The sequence below is a fragment of the Rhinopithecus roxellana genome, chromosome 16, assembly GCF_007565055.1.
Source record: "Rhinopithecus roxellana isolate Shanxi Qingling chromosome 16, ASM756505v1, whole genome shotgun sequence".
NCBI classification, from domain to species: Eukaryota; Metazoa; Chordata; class Mammalia; order Primates; family Cercopithecidae; genus Rhinopithecus; species Rhinopithecus roxellana.
Genome location: NC_044564.1, coordinates 10,164,855 through 10,188,889, shown reverse-complemented (window position 1 = coordinate 10,188,889; position 24,035 = coordinate 10,164,855). Strand labels below are relative to the sequence as shown.

The 24,035-nt window shown below is 50.2% G+C and overlaps 1 protein-coding gene across 3 annotated transcripts in view; it reads right to left on the bottom strand.

The window, feature by feature from the left end:
- Window positions 1-24,035, bottom strand: part of NACC2 (NACC family member 2) — a 96,933-nt gene that overhangs the window by 10,302 nt on the left and 62,596 nt on the right. The window lies entirely within an intron of this gene.

Genomic DNA, 24,035 nt, shown 5'->3' with positions numbered 1-24,035 from the left:
AGGGTTGGCTCCTGGGAGGGTGCTATGCAGAGCCTGCTGGCCAGGCAGGAGTGACAGCTCAGTGCTCAGGGCCCCAAGGGAGAGTACAGCATGAGACAGGATGGAGGATGGAGGATGGCTTGGCGGGGCCAGCAGGGCAGCCACCTCTGGGGCCATAAAAACTGCCGGGTGGAGGAAAGGCGGGTAGCTGGACAAGGGTGACAGGTACTGTGGCCCCCGACTCTTCTCCCAGCAGCTCCCAGCAAGGGGCAGTGGGGCACGACCACCCGACTCATGGGCAAGGACATGGGGACTCAGTGCATCCAAGAACACGGCCCTGGGACCGTGCTGGCCTGATGAGGAGTAGCTCCATAAACACCTGCCAATAGCCAGGCCGACAGATGCGCCAACACCAGGGGCAGCCCTCCTGCTATCTGGGACTGTTCCTGACACACCACTGCTGGGGCAGACAATGGCCGGGGACCCTGCACCCTCGGAACCTGCAGCTGCGCAGTGTGACCCCGATGGCACCATGCGTCACAGATGAGCCCCTCGGAGGCTCCTGGGCCACACAGCCCATGGTGCCACCCCGGGGTCCTCGGGCAGGACTCTCTGCTGTCAGGGTCACAGAGCCCCTCTAGAGTGTTCACGGAGGGCCAGGGCCGAGACCCCCTCATCTGACAACCACCTGCTGGACACCCAGCATGCACCAGGCACGTGGGGCCGAGAAAACACAACCCTGGCCCCAGATCCTGCCCAGCAATGCCTGGGGCTCCATTTTCCCCACGGGCCCTCACTTCCCTGTTGCCCCCTCCCCCTGCTACCCTGAGTCCCAGGAAGCCTCACAGGGCCCACCCTCACACAGGGGTCCTCACAAACCCAGCAGGGTTCCAGGGTGAAGATCAGCTCCCCTGAGCGGACCCCCAGTACTCAAATGCCACCATGGACACCAGTCTGGCACTCCTCACACCCCAGCCTGGCAGGCTGCCCGCACAGCCACCCTGCCCAGGTGAGGGCGGAGCACCGCCTGCCTCATTCCTGTGTCCCAGCACAAAAGACAAGGCCCTGAGAGGGCCACCTCCCCAGTCAGCTGCCTTCACTAGGGAATCCCACTGCCCTGGGCTCCTGCACACCCCACCAAGCTGCAAGGCCTGCAGGGAAGGCCCCACGGCACAGCCTCCACCTGCCCGATTGCACGAGGGCAGCCTGCAGGTGGGAAAGGCCCTCAGGCCACCTAGGGCTGGACCTTGCTTGCCAAGGGCAGGGCTCGGTCCCCTCGGCAGCCTCAGTGAGATGGGAAGTCCCCCGGTGGGGGGTGGGGGGGCAGCTTGCAGGACCTGCTGGTCCCAGGTGTGCAGAGGGAGTGGCGGGGTGGAACCTGTGTGTCCAGCAGGCTCGGGGCAGGCAGCTCCATGCAGAGCCCACCAGCAGCTGCACCAGGATGCTCAGAGGCAGGTGTGCCTGGCCATGCTGTCCCTGTTCCCCGTCTCTCCAAACCACGACCCTCACTTTGGAGAGTCACAGAAAAACTCTGCAGGAGTGGCTGAGCCTCGGGGTGTGGAGGCTGCCAAGGGGGCTGCTGGGGAGCCGCTTCAGGAGGACAGGAGGCAGGGAGGGTCCCGGAGTCAGCTGGAGTCACCTTTGCACCCAGCGCCTGTCAGGGAGGGTCAGGCCACCCAGTCCTGGGGGGCTGAAACCTTGGTTACTGAGGACCCCACGTCCCAAATTTACAGCGGGGGCCCCACTGAATGCAGTGGGTTCCACTCCTGAGAAGCACGCGGGGTCTGAAATCACCCACCCTGGAGTCACCCCGACACTCCCTCCCCAGGGAACCACTCGCCCAGGATGAGCGTGGTGCACACTGCACCTGTCAGTCCCAGGGAGGAGGGGGAGCCTCCCAAGGCCCAGGGACACCCAAGCGGAGGCTGCGGCAGAACAGAGGCCAGAAAGGGGGCCTCAAAGGTGGGTGCCAGCCCCTGCCCGGCTGCTACAGGGGTCAGGCAGCATTTCCCAGGGGTGGCAGAGCACCGCAGGATAAGCCCAGAATTACCCGGGTGCTCAGGGAACACAGCAAAACAACCCGGGTGGTATTTTAAAACATAATTACGCACCCCCACCCCCAGTGCAGCCTGCTGTGATTACACACGCAGAGGAGCAGCGCAGTGCGTGGCATTTACATAAAGAGTTCACCAACAGAAATAATTCCCCATCCACAACCACCTCATCTTGAGATGTTTTTCTAAACAGCAGAAGTGGTTTGTGCTCGGCACACCCGCCCCCCCCCAGCCCCTGCCCGACTCCCCAAGAGCCAGAGACTGTTAGCATCAGAACGGCCAAAAAAACCTCTTCTATTTCTGCCTTGCCGTGCACTGGATGCTGCTGCTGGCTAAAAATACCCCGCACCGAGTCGAAGCTCAACTGCAAAGGTGCCTCAAATGTCTTCACGCAGCCTCCACCTTCCCGACCCCCAATTCACCCTCCGCAGGAACTGAGCTTCAAGGTCCAAGTTACAACTGGGCTTTAAAAGAGAACCCGGCCGGGCGCGGTGGCTCAAGCCTGTAATCCCAGCACTTTGGGAGGCCGAGACGGGCGGATCACGAGGTCAGGAGATCAAGACCATCCTGGCTAACATGGTGAAACCCTGTCTCTACTAAAAATACAAAAAACTAGCCGGGCGACGTGGCAGGCACCTGTAGTCCCAACTACTCGGGAGGCTGAGGCAGGAGAATGGCGGGAACCCGGGAGGCGGAGCTTGCAGTGAGCTGAGATCGCGCCACTGCACTCCAGCCTGGGTGACAGAGCGAAACTCCGTCTCAAAAAAAAATAAAATAAAATAAAATAAAAAATAAAAGAGAACCCACAGAGAGACTTGTTCACGGCAGAGACAGGACGGCTCATCCCTGCTGGGCCCCGGGTGGGCCATGCAGAGACCCGGTGAGTCAGGGTCAGAGCTGGGTTCCCAGAGTGGCGGGAGGCCCCTTGATGGGTTTGTGAGCAGGGAAGAGGCCCCTGCCAGTCACACCGAGGTCCCTCCTGGGCCTGGGTCTTGGGTACTGGGGGATCCGTGGCCTCCTGTCACCCCAGGACTGGCCGCCGTAGCAGAACTGCCGCCTTTACCCTTGACAGCCCTGTGAAGAAACTCAGGTGCCAGGATGGTGCCCTCCAAACCTCTTGGCATGGTGACATCTGGGAAGAGCTGGGAAGTGCAACGAGCCAACTGCATGGAGGTGAGCAACAGCTCCCCCCGCATGGAAGGTGTGCCAGGGTCACAACAGGAGGGCTCAGAGCAGTAGCCTCCCGGGCAGCAGGGCCCAGCTACTGAGGGTAGGCAGGTGGGCAGCCTCCCTGGACCACACAGGGCGTAGTTAACACAAGGACAGATGCAGCCTGGGACGCGGGGTTGGGGCCTTCAGGGACCGAGGAGGAGCCCCCACTGTGCCTTCCAGGTCCTGCTGCTCCCAGCCGGGCGACACCAGGGGAGCCTGGGACAGGGTGGCTGAGCCTGGAGGACACCAGCCTCAGGAGGGGCCAGACACAGAGGGGACACATTCCGGGACTCCACTCGCAGGCAGCCCCCAGAGTCGTCAGGTCCACGGAAGCGAGAAAGAGGGTGGGTGCGGGGCTGGGTGGGGGAACGGGGAGGGACCGTTTCATGGGGGCAAGAGGTTCATCTGGGGAAGATGGGAGTTCTGGAGCCGACGGCAGTGATGCTCACACAACAGTGGGAACGCGCTTAGCATCACTGAACCGCGCACGTAAAAATCACTGCAATGGCCCATCTTATGTCCACTTTACCACAATAACAACGCTCAGAAAGAACGAACGAACGTTGGAAGGAGGGGGCCGTGCAGGTCTGGAGAGAAATCAGGTGTCATTGGTCTTGCCATGACTTTTCTCAACTCCCTGGGGGTCACTGACTGGGTTCTGAGGAGCCTCACACCCTCCCCAGGCAGAACACCCGGAGACCCCTGTCCACGGGCCAACGCCACAGCAGGACGTCCCAGATGGCGAGCCCTGTTCCCATCCCCAGAGCAGTGTGTCATTGGGGACTCGCCCAGGTGACACCATCAGAGACTGCACAGGCAGCCCCACCAGGGGAGTCCATGCAGATGTGGGTGGCAGTCGGTGGGTGGCAGGGCTGCCTGGTGGAGCCCAGCAGAGCCTCGGCGGGGGTAGGAGGGAGGTGGGGAGGCCCACTCCCTGAAAGTATATGCCATTTGTTAGGCCAGGCGTGGTGGCTCACGCCTGCAATCCCAGCGCTTTGGGGGCTGGGTGCGGTGGTTCACGCCTGTAACCCCAACACTTTGGGAAACCGAGGTGGGCGAATAACGAGGTCAGGAGATCGACACCATCCTGGCTAACGCGGTGAAACCCCGTGTCTACTAAAAAAACACAAAAAATTAGCCGGGTGTGGTGGTGGGCGCCTGTAGTCCCAGCTACTGGGGAGGGCTGAGGCAGGAGAATGGCATGAACCCGGGAGGCAGAGCTTGCAGTGAGCCAAGATCACGCCACTGCCCTCCAGACTGGGTGACAGAGCGAGACTCTGTATCAAAAAACAAAACAAAACAAAAACAAAAACAAAAAAAAAGTATATGCCATTTGTTAAAATGCAGAACAAGAAAATGAACCCCTAATCCTTGATGATATAGAAACATACAACTTAAATGCAGACAGACAGAAGCAGTGCTGAATCACACTGATTTTAAGACTTCCTGTAAAGCCACAGTCATTAAGCCTGTGTGGTTCAGGAAAATGGACAGACAGGTCAATGGCACAGAATAGGAGACCCACAAACAGATCCACGCGGCCACGCTCGACTGGCTTTTGGCAAAGGTGCACCAGCCATTCAACGGAGAAGGCAGCGGCCTCCACAAATGGGGCTTGAGCAACGGGTCGTCCGCACACACGCACGGCACCCAAACCACCCTCCGTCTCAGCCTCACACCCTACATGAACACTGCAGAAGGTCTTCATGATCTTAGGTTAAGCTAAAGCCTCAGACATGACCCCCGAAGCGTCATCCACAGTGGAAATGATTGACGAGCTAGAATTCATCAAAATGAAAAACTTCTGATCTCTGAATGAAGATAAAAAGACAAGCCAGCTACAGACTGGAGGAAGATACTTGCACATCACATATCTGACAAAGGACTTGTATCTAAAAAATATAAAGAAATCTCAATACTCAACAGTTAAAAACAAACAATCTAGTTTCAAGAATGGGCAAAATATTTGAACAGACTCTTCCCCAGGGGACTCACAGATGGAAATTAGCACATGAAAAGACGCTCAGCATCCTTAGCCACTGGAGAAATGCAAATCAAGCCACGATGTGGTCCCACCTCCCAGTGCGGCAAAACGTAGAAAGACCAGCACCGCCAAGTGCTGGCGAGGACGCGGGGCAGCCGGGATGTCCTGATCTCACTGGGGAGAGTGCAAAGTGGCACGGCCACTCTGGAAAACTGCTTGGTGGCTTCTTGTCAAGTTCAACATACACTTATGACATGGCAATTATACTTTTAGGTATTTGCCCAAGAAAAATGGGAATTTATCTCCAAAGACAGCCTGCACAGGAATGCTTATCCCGTCTCTATTCTCGAATGCCCCAGGCTAGACACAGCCTGGATGTCCTGCAACGGGCATGCAGACCAAGGCACTGTGAACCATCCACATGACACGTTACAGCTTGGCTGTGAAAAGGAATAAACGATTGGCACACAACCTGGATGGATCTCCAATCGTGCTGTTACACAGAAGACGTCAAACGGTTACATACTGGTGATCCCATTTGTATGACATTTTCCAGGGGACAAAACCTGAGGGACAGGAACAGATCGGTGGTCACCAGGGGTTGGGGTGTGGATAAGCCTCAAGGGTAGCATGGAGGGGTTTGGCGAGGGAGCCACTGTGAATCAGGAAAGATCAGGCTACACACCTGTCCCCAGAGGGGCAGCCTGCACGACTCGAGGCGGCCTCTGCTCACACATCTGGAGGCTGACCTGGTACATGCCCTGCACTACCTCTGCAGCTGCTGGTTCGGCACAGACCAGCTCTGGCAACACTGGTGAACCTGGCGGCATCAGGCGCAGAACAGGTGCACAGGGACCCAGGTGGAAATGGTGAGGGGCAATGTGGGGGCACCACAGATGGGTGACCAGGCCTGGGTGATTTGGTAACGGGTGCCCCACATGCAGTGGGCCTCGGGGAGATGACCCGACTCTCCATGTGGGACTGTGTCCCACCCCCGAAAACACACAGGTGTGGACTCAACACCCTCCTGCCCGATGCCCAGCCAGGCCGGGACCACAACTTGCTTCCCAGCTCCCCGCCCAGGTGCCTCCTGATGGCCAGAGCCCAGGGCCGGCTGTGGGGCCATGTGGTACAGACGTGGCACTGAGTGTGGTCACTGCAGCTCGGGGAGACTTGCCCTCCCTGCTGTTGCCCCTTCCACCCAGCTTTGGGGGTGGGTCCGTGGTCCCAGCTGGCTGCCTCCTGGCCAGTGAGCCTGTTCTGGGCCCAGTGCTTCTGGCAGTGAGGGAGCTCACCCTACTTGCAGTGTCCCCAGGGTCTGGCACACAGCATGCACTTAACACACAGGCCCCATCGACTACCAGGGCTGGCTGGTGCGGTGCCTCCGTCATCCTCCAGAAAGACCGGAAATGACTTCAACACTGTAGTTGGTGGAAACACAGAGGCCACAGTTATAAGGTACACCATTCTCTCATGTGCCACAGGGCAAAGGTACCACCAATTTAACCACATCATGCCATAACTGGGAAGGTAAAACCATCACTAATTACCACGCAATGCCATGCCACACCGTGCCTGTGAGACACAGCCCGTTTCGTGGATGCTGAGACACGGGGAAATGCGGAAAAGTCCAGCTGGGAACGCCAGGAGGAAGAAAAATGAAGGCGGAGAGGGACGTTCACGTCAGGAAGGAGGGAAGGAGGGAGGGAGGGAAGGAGGGAGGGAGGGAAGGAGGACCTGTGCCCACATCCCGGCCTCTCTGGGTCTCCTGGGAACCTGGATAGAAAGGGGCTCACTTGGCTGGGCAGGGTGGCTCACACCTGTAATCCCAGCACTTTGGGAGGCTGGATCACCTGAGGTCGGGAGTTCGAGACCAGCCTGACCAACATGGAGAAACCCCGTCTCTACTAAAAATACAAAATTAGCCGCCCATGGTGGCACATGCCTGTAATCCCAGGTACTCAGGAAGGCTGAGGCAGGAGAATCGCTTGAACCCAGGAGGTGGAGGTTGCAGTGAGCCAAAATTGCGCCACTGCACTCCAGCCTGGGCAACAAGAGCGAATAACTCAGTCTCAAGTCCCCGTGCCCACGCTCATGGTGCAGCTGCAGGGAAGATGTGGGGACCGGTAAGAGGTGGAATCCTCACTAGCACCGCCAGGGGCTTGCACCTGACGTGAGGGGCCGGCACGATCCTGCAGCCAGGGATCCTGGGCCTGCTCAGCTCTCGGAGCATGTGAGATCCTCCCGAGTGACTGGGGTCCTCTGGGCTTCTCCGTGACCGGCTCAACAGTCCCATCAAACCTGGCCCCTACCCTGCCCCACCTATACCCCTGGCCAGTGCCCTCCCTAGAGCTGAGGCTCCCTCCAGGCCTGGCAGGTGCTGTCATTTTATCTCCTGCAAATCCCAGCACCCACTCCTGATAGCACCAAGCCTGGTCCTGGAGACTCGAGAAGTCCCCAAGTGGTCCAAGCCTCCGACAGGGATCCCAGCAAACATTTTTACGGCTGATCTGATGGCATCACTTTCCTGCTCTACAGCCATCCACGAATTTCTCAGACTTGCCCAAGGACGCCCTCGAGACAGCAGGCGGCCCGCCCTGCCTTTGCAAGAGCTTGTCCAGCCATGGGCATGGGTTGAACCAATCCCACCTACCACAGCACATGGTGCGGGTCACTGTGAAGACACTAGCAGGGTGCGTGTGTGCTGAGAATGACGACCAGGACTGTAAGGACACACGAAGGGCAATGCATGGGACGGCACCCACACCACACGTGTGTACCCAACGCCACACACAGGCGCATGCCCCCAACCACACGAATGCACAGCCCCCGACACACACGTGCACATGCGTCACACATGAAGGAAGCGCCCAGGATGTGTGCCAGCTGTGCGTTCCTCCGGGAGACTGTGTGTGTGTGAAGACGGATTGTGTGTGCAGACAGTGTGCGTGTGAGAGGGCAGAGTGTGTGTGTGTGTGGGGACAGAGTGTGCATGTGTGAGGAGTGTGTGTGGGGACAGTGTGTGTGAGGACAGTGTGTGTGAGGACAGTGTGTGTGTGTGGGGACAGAGTATGTGTGGGGACAGAGTGTGTGTGAGGACAGTGTGTGTGGGGACAAAGTGTGTGGGGGGAACAAAGCATGTGTGGGGACAGAGTATGTGTGTGTGAGGACAGTGTGTGTGGGGACAGAGTGTGTGTGGGGGGACAGAGCATGTGTGAGGACAGTGTGTGTGGGGACAGTGTGTGAGGACAAAGTGTGTGTGTGGGGACACTGTGTGTGAGGACAGAGTGTGTGTGGGGACAGTATGTGGGGACAGAGTGTGTGTGGGGACAGAGTGTGTGTGAGGACAGTGTGTGTGGGGACAAAGTGTGTGGGGGGAACAAAGCATGTGTGAGGACAGAGTGTGTGTGAGGACAGAGTGTGTGTGTGGGGACAGTGTGTGTGTGGGGACAGAGTGTGAGGACAGTGTGGGGACAGAATGTGTGTGGGGACAGTGTGTGTATGTGGGGACAGTGTGTGTGAGGACAGACTGTGTGAGGACAGAGTGTGTGTGTGGGGACAGTGTGTGTGTGCGAGGACCAGCAGGGGAGAATGGTTTTCACTCTATGACCTTTTCCTAGTCTTAAGACAGTGAACACACATTAGCTATGCAAAAATAAATATATTTAACTTCTAAAACGCCCCAGAGATTCCCATTGTGGATATGAGGGAGCAGCCAATATTAGACTAACTCCCTCATCAAAAACAACTATCAAAATTATCAAAAAAACAACTATAACCCTGAGGGGCTGAGATCCTGAGAACAGGGACCTGCCAGCCATGGGGTGCAGCGGATGGAGCTGGCAGCGGTTGATGGAGCTGGGAGCCTTGGGGGCCAGGATCCTGAGAGCCGGCCTCAGGCTGCGATTTCAAAACTGTCCCTTGGATATTTGCTGACTACTAAGTAGCCATGTGTGCAGGCAGAGATGGAGCAAAAACAACTGCCAAGAAATGAAAAAAATAAACAAGGAAATCTAGAATTTGGCATCCTGTGTATTGTAGAGATGAAAATGGATTGATTTCAAGGCCAGCCAAGAGGAGGGGTTCTGGGGAACACCAGGCTTTCAGCTGAGGCCCAGGAAGGGCTACAGGCTAGGGTGTGGGGGCAAACCAGAAGCACCCCAGCCTTGGAGAATGTGGACACGGGAGCTGCTGGATGGCACAGATTTCCCCTCACTGCAGACCTTCAGGCAACAGTCCCCAGACCCTTCTTGGAATAGCATTGCTTAGGGCTTCTCATGCGTTTTCACACAATGTCCGGCCGTCCATAAGAAAGGGCCAGGACGGTGGCTCACGCCTGTAATCCCAGCACTTTGGGAGGCTGAGGTGGGTGGATCACGAGGTCAGGAGATCGAGACCATCCTGGCTAACACGGTGAAACCCCGTCTCTACTAAAAATACAAAAACATTAGCCGGGCGTGGTGGCAGGTGCCTGTAGTCCCAGCTTCTTGGGAGGCTGAGGCAGGAGAATGGTTTGAACCCGGGAGGCGGAGCTTGCAGTGAGCCGAGATCGTGCCACTGCACTCCAGCCTGGGTGACAGAGCGAGACTCCGTCTCAAAAAAATACATAAATAAAAATAAAAAAGAAAGGGCCAGGAATCCCAGAAAACAGCACCAAATGACAGAAAACTAATTCACAAAGAGATGTTAGATGTGGACCCATAGACCAAATGATAAAAAAAAAAAAAAAAAAAAAAAAAAATTTACAAAAGGACATCAGATCAGATAATTAGCAGACACCAACTTTAAAATAACAATTCTTAATGTGTACAAGAAATGCAGGCAACAAGATGGAAAATTTCACCAGAAAACTAGAATCAACAAAAAGGATTAAGTCTTATTAAAAAAAAAAAAATGCAGCCGGGTGCGGTGGCTCACACCTGTAATCCCAGCACTCGGGGAGGCTAGGCGGGCGGATCACTTGAGGTTAGGAGTTCGAGACGGCCTGGCCAAAATGGTAACACCCTGTCTCTACTAAAAATACAAAAAAAAAAAATTACCCGGATATGGTGGTATGCACTCGTAGTCCCAGCTACTCAGGAAGTGGAGGCAGGAGAATCGCTTGAACCCAGGAGGTGGAGGTTGCAGTGAGCTGAGATTGTGCCGTTGCACTCCAGCCTGGGCGACAGAGCAAGACATCTCAAAAAAAAAAAAAAAAAAAAAAATCCAACAACTAACAATATGAACTCAAAAGAATGATTTAGGGGAAAATTAAACAGTTCAGATGAGATTTGTGAACTGGAAAATAATTTAATACAAAATATCCAGATTGATGCAGAATAAGGAAGAATAGGCCGTGCATGGTGGCTCACACCTGTAACCCCAGCACTTTGGGAGGCTGAGGTGGGCGGATCACTTGAGGTCGGGAGTTCGAGACCAGCTTGGCTAACATGGCGAAACTCCGTCTCTACTAAAAATACAAAAGATTAGTCAGGTAATCCCAGCTACTCTGGAGGCTGAGGCAGGAGAATCGCTTGAACCCAGTGGGGTGGAGGTTGCAGCAAGCCAAGATGGCACCACTGCACTCCAGCCTGGGCAACAAGAGCAAACACTCCATCTCAAAAAAAAAAAAGGAAAGATAAAAGAATAGAAAATACAGAAAATAGAAAGGCACATGGAACATATAGGACTTGGGGAAAGCCTAACATACATGCAACTGGAGCCCCCGAAGGAGAGAAGGAGAGGAGGAGAGGAGGCTGAGGCTCTGAAGAGACAGAGTGAGAGGTTCCCAGACCGACAAGGACCTGGAGCTCCATGAAAAGGAAAGTGATCTCAGATAGGGAGGGAAGTGATGCAGGAGACACTGAAAAGCATGGGGAAAAAATGTGCAGATAAATATAAACACGATGTAAAATGACAAAGGCAGATCTAGTGGTGCTTATAACATACAGAATTAACATGCAGAACATTCTAACTCAGGATGAATGCTGAAATCCCTAAACTACAAGAGCAGTCTACAAACTTATAATAGGCATACACAGGGAAAAATGGAATACCTGATTATTCAGAAAGGAGGGGCAAGAAAGGAGAAGCAACAGGAGGTCAGAGGGGAAGAGCAGAGACGAATGGACAAGATGGTAGATTAACCCAGCAAAGTCAGCAACCAGGTGAAATGAAAGTCAAAACACTCCAGTAGAAAATAATGTTTGTTGGCCGGGCGCAGTAGCTCATGCCTATAATCCCACGCCTGCAATCATGACTGTAATGGGAGAGCTGAAGCAGGGGGATCACCTGAGGTCAGGAGTTCAAGACCAGCCTGGCCAAAATGGTGAAACCCTGTCTCTACTAAAAGTACAAACATTAGCCTGGTGTGGTGGCACATGCCTGTAGTCCCGGCTACTCGGGAGGCTGAGGCACAAGAATCGCTAGAACCTGGGAGGCGGAGGTTGCAGTGAGCCGAGATAGCGCCACTGCCCTCCAGCCTGGACGATGGAGCAAGACCCTGTCTCAAACCAAATAAACAAAATTAATGTTTGTGAAGCATGAATAAAACCAAACCCAAGAGAAAACCTGAAACAAGAGAACACATGATGGAAAGAGATGTACCATGTAAATATTAAACAAAAGGGAGCTAAGGTGGCTCTGCCAGTATCAGACCAAGCAGATACTAAAGCAAGACCTGTTGGTAGCCCTGAAGAAGCATAGTTCATGATAAGGGCATCAACTCAACAGGAAGATTCAACACCTGAAATTAATATGCATTTAATAGAACTAGCACGACTGAAAGGAGAAATGGTCAAAACTACAATCATGCTTAGAGATTTTAACACACCATGTCCATAACCTACACAAGAAGATAAAAACACACCTGAAAGAATATACATTGGCCTTCCTTATCAGTACCACTTATGCTGTTTCTTTTCAGTGCATATGGAGCATATACAGGGGCACAGGGAAAGTCTCAACAAACTCCAGAGGAACAAACTAGGCTGAGTGCATTAGATTCCACTGGAAATTTAATTCAGGATTCATAACAAAAAAAGATGACCAGAAAATCCAAAAAGGTTTATAAATTTTTTGTTTGTTTTGTTTTTTGAGACGGAGTCTTGCTCTGTCGCCCAGGCTGGAGTGCAGTGGCGCGATCTCGGCGCAAGCTCCACCTCCCGGGTTTATGCCATTCTCCTGCCTCAGCCTCCCAAGTAGCTGGGACTACAGGCGCCCACCACCACGCCCGGCTAGTTTTTTTTTGTATTTTTTAGTAGAGATGGGGTTTCACCGTATTAGCCAGGATAGTCTCGATCTCCTGACCTCGTGATCCGCCCGTCTCGGCCTCCCAAAGTGCTGGGATTACAGGCTTGAGCCACCGCGCCCGGCCAAGGTTTATAAATTAAGCAGTACATTGCTACATAGCGTAAGGGCAAAAGGGGAAAAAAAATCACAATTCGCTAGAAAATACTTTTATCTGGGCCGGGCGTGGTGGCTCAAGCCCACCTGCGGAGAGGAGCTACCCACTCAGCTGACAGCTGAGCAGATGTCAAGGAGACCTGCCTGCAGAGAGGAGCTACCCACTCCAGGGTCTCCTTGAGAGCTGTACTGTCCCTCAATAAAGCATCTCTTCACTTTACTTGACCTCCAGTTGTCTGCGTGCTTCATTCTTCCTGGATGCAGAACAAGAACTTGGGACCTGCCAAATGGCAGGATTAAAAGAGATGCAAGAGCTGTAACACAAACAGGGCTGAAACATGCCCCTTGCTCATCATGTTGTGGGCAATGAGGAGAGAAGAGTTGCAGCTCTTGGGGGAACCCAGACCCAGGAGGTCCACGTGTCAGGGCTGTGATACCCTCTTTGGGGCTCTCCAGTTCCTGGCATCTCCAAGCTTCCAGGTGCCACCATGTTTCCCAGTGTCAATAGGAGCTGCCTGAGGTATGCCCGGTCCAGCTGCAGGTTTGCAGGGAGCCAACACCTGTGCCAGTGCCTGGAGCTGCCCACCCCACCGCAGGCAGTGTCCCTGGCTGTGCACAGTGGCTGGGCCTGGCGCTTGCTCCCTCACATACCCCTTGCCGCTCTGTGCCTGGCTCGCCTTCGGAGATGTGGGATCCGGGCCGGTAGTGCAAGCCTAGCACAGCCTGCCAGGCCAAATGGGTGGAATGAGCCCAGCAGGCACAAGCAAAACTCGGGTAAAGGCACCACCAACCACAGAGGTTCTGGCTGGTGAAGTGACATCCCAAGGATTCCGTGACACACACTGTGCCCGGCTAAATTTCGTAATTTTAGTAGAGACGGGGTTTCACCATGATAGCCAGGCTGGTCTCGAACTCCTGACCTCAAGTGATCCACCTGCCTCAGCCTCCCAAAGTGCTGGGATTACAGGCGTAAGCCACCGTGCCCGGCCCTTCCTTGCTTTTTAAAAGGAATCCTTTAAAAATATACACCCCATCTTTAATTTGCGGGTTGTACAGAAACAGGACACGGGACAGATCTGCCAGTCAGAGGAGGCTCATCCCTGCTGCAGACATTCAGAAGATCTCAAAGAGGGTACTGGAACAATTTCCTGTCAATACATCTGTACATTAACACTTGAGACAGGAGTCTCGCTCTGTCACCCAGGTTGGAGTGCAGTGGTGTCATCTCAGCTTACTACAGCCTGCGCCTCCCAGGTTCACGCGATCCTCTCACCTCAGCCTCCTGAGTAGCTGGACCACAGACAACAAACCTCCATGCCTGGCTAACTTTTTGTATTTTTGGTAGAGATGGGATTTTGCCATGTTGCCCAGGTTGGTCTTGAACTCCTGAGTTCAAGTGATCTGCCCACCTCAGCCTCCCAAAGTGCTGGGATTACAGGAGTAAGCCACCACACCTGGCCAATACATCTCACCTTTAGATGGAGTCAATGAACTTCCAGAAATACACAACTTACCAAAGCTGACACAAGAGGAAATAGATAATATGAACTATTCCTGCAGCTACTCAAGAAAGTGAAGCTAAATAAATATCTCCCCACAAAGAACTCCAGACTGAAATGACTTTGCCTATGACATTTTTTCAAATGTTTAAGAATGAAATAGTACAGTGTTATACAAACTGTTTCAGATCATTAAAGATAAGGAAATAATTCTCAATTCATTTAATGAGGCCAGATAATCAAAACATAGGACTTTGGGAAGGTAAAGTGACGAGAACGTTGGTATCAATGTTAGTGCCTTTCTCTCTCTTTTACTCCACAGCCTCCTTTCTTTCTCTTTCAATCATTCACTCATTCATTCATTCATTCTGAGACAGAGTCTCGCTCCATCACCCAGGCTGGAGTGCAGTGGCACGATCTCGGCTCGCTGCAACCTCTGCCTCCCGAGTTCAAGCAATTCTCGTGCTTCACCTTCCCGAGTAGCTGGGATTACAGGCGTGCGTCACCACGCCAGGTTAATCTTTGTATTTTTAGTAGAGATGGGGTTTCACCATGTTGGCCAGGCTGGTCTCGAACTCCTGAACTCAAGTGATCCATCTGCCTCAGCCTCCCAAAGTGCTAGGATTACAGGTGTGAGTCACTGTGCCCGGTCCATGGCCCCATTTTAAAACATAGAAAAAAGAACAAGAGGCTGGGTGCGGTGTCTCAAGCCTGTAATCCCAGCACTTTGGGAGGCCGAGACAGGCGGATCACGAGGTCAGGAGATCGAGACCATCCTGGCTAACACGGTGAAACCCCGTCTCTACTAAAAAATACAAAAAACTAGCCAGGCGAGGTGGCGGGCGCCTGTAGTCCCAGCTACTCGGGAGGCTGAGGCAGGAGAGTGGCGTAAACCCGGGAGGTGGAGCTTGCAGTGAGCTAAGATCCGGCCACTGTGCTCCAGCCCGGGCGACAGAGTGAGACTCCGTCTAAAAAAAAAAAAAAAGAAAAAAGAACAAGAAAACATAGAACTTTTCCTTAAAGGAAAATTAGAGGGCAATCTCTCGTGAACATGGCAACATAAATCCTAAAGAATATATTAGAAAATAAGAAACGTATGATCTCATCCCACACAGCTAGTGGCCACTCATGGAACTGATTTAACCCACATGGCTTTTACTGCTGCCTCCAGGCCCCGGCTCTGTATTCCCACCTCCTCTAACTGTGAGGTTTTGGCATCTGCACCAACACCCACAGTTGATGTGTACGGGCAGCTCTTCAACAGCTTTCCTGATGTTCAGGCCTGGTGCTCTGTATAAATGAATGGGGGGGCGGGGGTGGGGGCAAGGGGCATCCTCTGCAGCACCCTGGGTGCCCAGGGTAAATGAATAGGGGGCAAGGGGCATCCTCTGCAGCACCCCCGGTCCTCACTGCCCAGGTCTGGCCACAGAAGGGAAGATTTCCCTCCCGCTGGACTCCTGGAATCCCACCGGCCTTTTCTGTCTGAGGCACTGTGTAGGACTTTAACACTGAGGAGGATCCATGGCTCCGGAGAGCCGTCCAAAAGGAGGGGAAAGAATATTAGCAAGCCGCATCCAGAGGAATGTGTAACAGAAGGCTGCCACAGCGCAACTAGGATGCATTTATTCCAGGAATACGAAGTTATTTCAATATTTGGAAAAGCAGTCAATGCAACTAAGCACATTAACAGAAGAGGAAAACCACAGGACTGTTACAAATGCTTAGAGAAAGCTTTTGTTACAATGCAACACTTACAAGGAAAAAAAAAAAACTCTCTTAACCTAGGAAATGAAATAAATTTCCTTAATCTGATAAAATGTATCACAGTAAGGCCTAAAGCAAATATCCTACTTAAAGAGGAACAGTGAAAGCTTTTCCTGAGTTGAGAAATGAGACAGGGATACGTCAGAAGTTCTGGCCAGTTCAATGAGTCAAGAAAGGGAACAAAAAGGTTAAAATTAGAAATAAAGAAATTGTGGTTATGAGCAGATGACATGTCTGTATCCAAAACAGGCTGGGCCTAGTGGCTGATGCTGGTAATTCCAGCAGTTTGGGAGGCCGAGGTGGGCGGATCACTTGAGATCAGGAGTTCCAGACCAGCCCGTCCAACATGGTGAAACCCATCTCTACTAAAAATACAAAAATTAGGCTGGGCACGGTGGCTCGTGGCTCTATGCCTGTAATCCTACCACTTTGGGAGGCTGAGGCGGGTGGATCACCAGACTAGCCTGGCCAACATGGCAAAACTCCATCTCTGTAACCCCGTCTCTACTAAAAATTACAAAAAAATTACCCAGGCATGGTGGCAGGTGCCTGTAATCCCAGCTACTCGGGAGGTTGAGGCAGGAGAATCACTAGAACTATGGAGGCAGAGGTTGCCGTGAGCCGAGATCACACCGCTGAACTCCAGCCTGGGCAACACAGCAAAACCCCGTCTCAAAAAAAATAAAATAAGTTGGGCATGGTAGCAGACACCTGTAATTCCAGCTACTTGGGAGGCTGAGGTAGGAGAATCACTTGAGCCCAGGAGGCAGAGGCTGCAGTGAGCCAAGATCGTGCCATTGCACTCCATCCGTCCTGGGTGACAGAGTGAGACCCTGTCTCAAAAATAAAATAAAATAAATAATAAAATTCAAAATAATCTGCAGGTAGACTCTCAAGAGTAAACCAGTGAGTTAGCAAGGTAAGCAGACTCCAAAGATAATCCAATTTGTTTCTATATATTAGTAACAAACATGAAAAAAAGAAAGTTAAGTATTGTGTAATTCAAATTAAAAAATGAACTTCTGGCCGGGCTTGGTGACTCACGTCTGTAATCCCAGCACTTTGGGAGGCCAAGGTGGGCGGACATCTGAGGTCAGGAATTCGAGACCAGCCCAGCCAACATGGTAAAATCCCGTTTCTACTAAAAATACAAAAATTATCCAGATGTGGTGGTGGGCGCCTGCAATCCCAGCTACTCGGGAGGCTGAGGCAGGAGAGTCACTTGAATTCGGGAGTTGGAGGTTGGAGTGAGCCGAGATCTGCCACCGCACTTCAGCCCAGGTGACAGAGCGAGATTCTCAAAAAAAAAAAAACAACAACAAAATAAGAATTTCTAGGAATAAATCTTTTTAAAAAAAGATGTGCAGAGAACTACAAAATATCCTAAGAAAAATGGGGACAGACATAAATAAACAGAAGGACACACCACGCCCATGGATTGGAAGACTCAATATGGTAAAAATGTCAGGTCACCCCGCATCAGTCAACAGAACCAATGAAATCCTAATCAAATTCCAGCAGGGGTGTGTGTGTGTGTGTGATATTTGGTAATCTACCTCTGAAAAGCATATGAAAATGCAAAAAATAGCCAACGCAAGGCAAATCATAAGGAACTCAAACCTGAAAGAGTTAGAGAAAATATTTAGAGAGATTTAGAAAAAAAAATTGTAAAAACATGTACTGCCATAGGGAAAAACAGAGAGATCAAGGGTATAGGACAGAGTTCAAATACAAACACATATTTTACAGACACCTCATACACAGCAAAGCGCCCCTGCAGGCCAGCGGTGGAAAAGACCTTCTCGGTGAGAACGTAGGTCAACTGGAAAGTAAAATGGGGACAAGTGCGTTCTGAGCCCTGGATCGCACCACACACACAAATCCATGCCAGATGTACTACAGACCTGAAAGTCTTTAATAATAAATCATAAGAGAGTCCGAATCTTGACTATCAGGAAAGAAAAATAGGAAGAGACAAAGAAACAAGGAAAGGAGGAAGGTCAGGAAGAACCCTGGAGTGTTGATTGCTTTGGGGAGAATCAGTATGAACTCACAATTCTTAAATATATAAATTCTTAGCTCTCACTACTAAAAGGCTATAAAAACAAAAACACTTAGTGGCAATAAACAAATCCAGCACAAAGATTCTGGTTTCTAAATTCCCCACTACAGGAGAAATAACTGATTCTAGGGCTAGGGACCAAAGAGTCTAGGATGAGCCTGGAATATTTCACCGAACAAGACAGCAAGAAAATGCTCTTAAAAAAAAAAAAAAAAAAAAAAAGAAAAGCACTTTGGGAGGCCGAGACAGGCGGATCACGAGGTCAGGAGATCGAGACCATCCTGGCTAACATGGTGAAACCCCGTCTCTACTAAAAATACAAAAATCTAACCGGGCGAGGTGGTGGGCGCCTGTAGTCCCAGCTACTCGGGAGGCTGAGGCAGGAGAATGGTGTGAACCCGAAAGGCGGAGTTGCAGTGAGCCAAGATGGCACCACTGCACTCCAGGCTGGGCGACAGAGAAAGACTCCATCTCAAAAAAAAAAACAAAAAAAAACCCCAAAACTCTATACTGATGGTAAACAAATAGTAACAATAAACGAAGGAATAAAATCAGTGAGTGGGGGATAGAGGGGAAGCTCTTTCCTACAAGATTGCTAACTAGTAAATATGGGAGCTGTGGAGTGAGAAATAATCGTAATTGGGGGTCAGGCACGTGGCTCACGTCTATAATGCCAGCACTTTGGGAGGCACTGGCGGGCAGATTACCTGAGGTCAGGAGTTTAAGATCACCCTGGCCAACATGTTGAAACCCCATCTCTACAAAAAATACAAAAATTAGCCAGGCGTGGTGGTGGGTGCCTGTAATCCCAGCTACTTGGGAGGCTGAGGCAGCAGAATCACTTGAACCCAGGAGGCAGAGGTTGCAGTGAGCTGATATCACACCCCTGCACTCCAGCCTGGGTGACAGAGGGAGACTCCATCTCAAAAACCAAACCAAACCAAACAAAAACCAATCCTGTCTGCACCCATCAGAGCAGTACCTGACTCAGGCAGAAATCATCAGTAAATACTAGAGTTAAGAGAAGGCTGAGGACATGCAGGATATTTACACAGCCTCTTCTCACAAAGGGGAGAACAGTGACCACCTGGCAGAGACCACCTGCACCAAATCATCAAAGGAACATCACCAATATTGAGCCAAAGTGGTGTCACATGACTCCTATGACGCACTGAGAAGGTTTTGCTGCTGTGAACTGCAGCCAAAACGCACAACCTGACCCCAATCCTGAGATGAAACCTGACAAATCTAACGAGAGGGATATTCTACAAAATAATAAACTGTGCTTTCCAAAAGATCAGTGTCAGAAAAGACAGAGGCCGAGAAACTATTCTAGAGAATAAAGAGATGCAAGAGAAGAACCACAAAATGCAATGTGTGATTCTGGATTAAATACCACATCAGGGAAAAAACCACTGCTCTCAAGAACAATATTGAGACAATCGGGAAAATGTACAGTCTGTAGTTACATGAGGATGATGTATTGAGATAACATTTCTTGAATTTTGCACAGCGTATTGTGATTATGTAAGAGAATGTCCTTGTCTGTAAAAAAAAAAAAAAAAAAAAAAAAAAGTTCAGCCTTTTGATGTAAAAGGCATAATATCTGCAACTTACTTTCAAATGATTTAGTGAAAAACCTCTACCTGTAAAAAGAATGACAGAGCAGATGCGGTAAGTTCCTACCAATTGTGAAGGGGATACAGAGGTTCTCTGTACTTACAACTTCCCTGCAAGTTTAAAAGGATTTCAAAACAAAGTGTGTTTTTTGTTTTTCTACAAACATAGAACATCATCCTGATCCTGAGGGGGGAAACAAACTTCTTTAAATAGGATATAAAAACTGCTATTGTACAAAAAGTTTGATAAACCTCACTATAAAAAATTATATTAAGAAAACGGAAAGCTGCACAGTGGGAGAAGCTACTTACGTGTCTGACAAAGGATGTCAATCCACAGCGTAGAACGTGCAAAGTGGCAAGAGAAGGACAGATAACTCACTCTATGAGGAACTGGGGCAAAATATTTAAATAGGCACTTCACAAAGGAGGATGTCCAAGTGGCTGATACGCCTATGAGAATGTGCCCAACGTCATGACTCATTATTGAAATTCTACCTAACACCACCGTGAGAGAATCAAGGATGGCAACTTGGAGATGCTCAACAATGCAACAACTATAATGTCCAGCATCTATTAAAAAAACAAACAAGTGAAGGCCGGGTGCGGTGGCTCACACCTGTAATCTCAACACTTTGGGAGGCCGAGGTAGCCAGATCACAAGGTCAGGAAATTGAGACCATCCTGACTAACACGGTGAAACCCCGTCTCTACTAAAAATACAAAAAATTAGCTGGGCATGGTGGTGGGCACCCATAGTCCCAGCTACTCAGGAGGCTGAGGCAGGAGAATGGCGTGAACCTGGAAGGCGGAGCTTGCAGTGAGCCAAGATTGCACCACTGCACTCCAGCCTGGGCGACAGAACGAGACTCCGTCTTGAAAAACAAACAACAAACAAACAGAAAGGTCACCCTTAAAGAGAAGAAAAATCAGTAAAAACAGAAACAGAAACAAAAACAAAAAACAGAAACAGACCAAGAAATGACAAAATGCTGGCATTAGCTGATAAAGGTTATTTTATATATACATACACATACATATAGATACATATACATATATATACAGATACACATACATCTATACACATACACACACATACATATATACACCCGTGTATTTATAAACACGATCAGAGCATTATAAAACAAAACAGGAACTCAATGAGGGGAGAAATGAAAAGTATAAAAAAAAGAACAAAACAGAACTTTAGAAAAGAAAGCCCTTGAGCATGAAGAAACCACAGCAGAGATTACTCAGCTGAAAGCCTATAGAAGAAAAAGTCTAAATAATAATCAAAACCTCAGTGACAAAAACATATATTTAGTTTAACTTCTAGAGGGTAAGGGGCAGAAGAATATTTGAAGAAACAATAATTTTTAAAATCCCACTTTTTTTTTTTTTTTTTTTTTGAGATGGAGTCTTGCTCTGTCGCCCAGGCTGGAGCGCAGTGGCCGGATCTCAGCTCACTGCAAGCTCCGCCTCCCGGGTTCACGCCATTCTCCTGCCTCAGCCTCCCGAGGAGCTGGGACTACAGGCGCCCGCCACCTCGCCCGGCTAGTTTTTGTATTTTTTTTAGTAGAGACGGGGTTTCACCGTGTTAGCCAGGATGGTCTCGATCTCCTGACCTCGTGATCCGCCCGTCTCGGCCTCCCAAAGTGCTGGGATTACAGGATTGAGCCACCGCGCCCGGCCCAAATTTAATTTTTTAAAAAAGTATAAATGTACATGTTCAACGAATCCTGAGCAGAATAAACACAAAGCAACACAAAGGCATACAAGAGTCAAATTGCTGCAAACGTGAGATAAAAGCAGCCTGAAAAGAAAACACAATAAACACAGAAGAACATAGATAAGGATGACTGTGATTTCCTGGGCAATTCAGAAGACGAAGAATATGACATCCTTAAAGTACTGAAAGCAAAAAAAAAAAAACCACGTCAACCTAGAATTCTATATGCAGCAAAAGTTTCCTTGAAAAATGAAAGTGACAATAAATTACATAAGGAAAGCTGGCCGGGCGCGGTGGCTCAAGCCTGTAATCCCAGCACTTTGGGAGGCCGAGACGGGCGGATCACGAGGTCAGGAGATCGAGACCATCCTGGCTAACACGGTGAAACCCCGTCTCTACTAAAAAATACAAAAAACTAGCCGGGCGAGGTGGCAGGCGCCTGTAGTCCCAGCTACTCGGGAGGCTGAGGCAGGAGAATGGCGTAAACCCGGGAGGCGGAGCTTGCAGTGAGCTGAGATCCAGCCACTGTACTCCAGCCTGGGCGACAGAGCGAGACTCCACCTCAAAAAAAAAAAAAAAAAAAAAAATTACATAAGGAAAGCTAATGCCTTTTATTGTATGTAAGGTATACCTCACTTGGGCAGATATTTTTATATAAAGTTTTTTCTTTTTTTGAGATGGAATCTCACTCTGCTGCCCAGGCTGGAGTGCAGTGGTGCTATCTCAGCTCATTGCAACCTCTGCCTCCCGGGTTCAAGCTCTGCCTCAGTCTCCCGAATAGCTGGGACTACAGGCCCACACCACCACGCCTGGCTAATGTTTGTATTCCATTGTATGGCCACACCACAGTTTGTGTACTTATTACTAATTACTCATTAGTAATTATGAAGTAAGCTGCCACGAACATGTGCATACGTGATTTTGTATGCACTTGAGTTTTCTTTCTTTTTTTTTTTTTGAGACAGAGTCTGGTTCTGTCACTCAGGCTGGAGTGCAGTGGCACAATCTCGGCTCACTGCAACCTCTGCCTCCCGGGTTCAAGTGATTCTCCTGCCTCAGCCTCCCAAGTAGCTGGGATTACAGGCACCTGCCACCACACCTGGCTAATTTTTTGTATTTTTAGTAGAGATGGGGTTTTACCATGTTGGCCAGGCTGATCTCGATCTCCTGACCTCAGGTGACCCACCCACCTCGGCTTCCCAAAGTGCTAGGATTACAGGCATAAACTCCCATGCCTGGCCAAGTTTTCGTTTCTATTGGGTCAATTAACCTAAAGAGTAGGACTGAAAGTCATATGGTTAAAAAAAAAAAAATGAAAACTTAAGTGCATACAAAATCAGGTATGCACACGTGTGTTCATGGCAACTTAGTTCATAATCACTAAAACCCTAATGTCCTTTAACCGGTGAATGCATACACAAATTGTGGTGTGGCCATACAATGGAATACTACTTACTCAGCAACAAAAAGAATGAAATGCTAACACATGTGAATCTCTAATGCATTCAGATCCAAGAGGCCACATAACTGCATACAACGCCATCTATAAGCCAGGAAACAGATTAGTGGTGGCCGGGAGTCAGGGGAAGCGGGGGAGAAATGACCACAAAGGGGCAGGATGAGTTTAGAGTGATGAGATTGTTCTGTATCCTGACCAGGGAGGTGACTACGTAACTATAAGTTCCGTTTTTTTTTTTTTTTTTTTTGAGATGGAGTCTCACTCTGTCGCCCAGCTGGAGTGCAGTGGGTCAATCTCGGCTCACTGCAAGCTCTGCCTCCCGGGTTCACACCATTCTCCTGCCTCAGCCTCCCGAGTAGCTGGGACTACAGGCACCTGCCACCGTGCCTGGCTAATTTTTTGTATTTTTAGTACAGACAGGGTTTCACCGTGTTAGCCAGGATGGTCTCGATCTCCTGACCTCGTGATCCACCCAACTCGGCCTCCCAAAGTGCTGAGATTACAGGCGTAAGCTACCACGCCCGGCCAACTATATGCATTTTTTTAAACAACAGGCTGGGCATGATGGCTCATGCCTATAATCCCAGCACTTTGGGAGGCCAAGGCAGGTGGATTGCTTGAGCCCAGGAGTTCCAGATCAGCCTGGGCAACGTGCTGAAATCTTGTCTCTACAAAAAAAATCCACAAAAATTAGCTGAGTGTGGTGGCATGTGCCTGTAGTCTCGGCCACTCAAGTGGCTGAGATGGGAGGATGGCTTGAGCCTGGGAGGCAGAGAATATAGTGAGCTGAGATTGTGCCACTGCATTCCAGCCTGGGCAACAGAGTGAGATCCTGTCTCAAAAAGTAATAATAATATAAATTGTTTTGAACCTCCAAATTGTACACCAAAGAGTAAATGCTACATTATGTAAAATTTTAAAGTTATTAAAAATGGAAAAAGGTTATTTTATGGTAAAAATAATAACATCAGGCTTATAGCATATGAAGAAGTAAAGTGCAGCACAACATTAGCACAAAGGACTGGGGAGGAGGAACATGAGAAGACACTGTTTTAAGAGTCTTAAGTTACGCATGAGGGGCGTCGCACAATTGAGGAGGTGGGCTGAGGTACGTGAGAGATGCTACCGTGTGGTCTAGAGCAATCGCTAAACAACTGAAGCAGAAGCAGAAATAGCTAGTAAGCAGGCGTGGAGCTGAATACGAACACTGGATCATATTCAACAGAGAAACATACAGGGAAGGAGAAAAGGTAAATGAACAAATTGCAGGATGGCAGACGTACACCTAAAG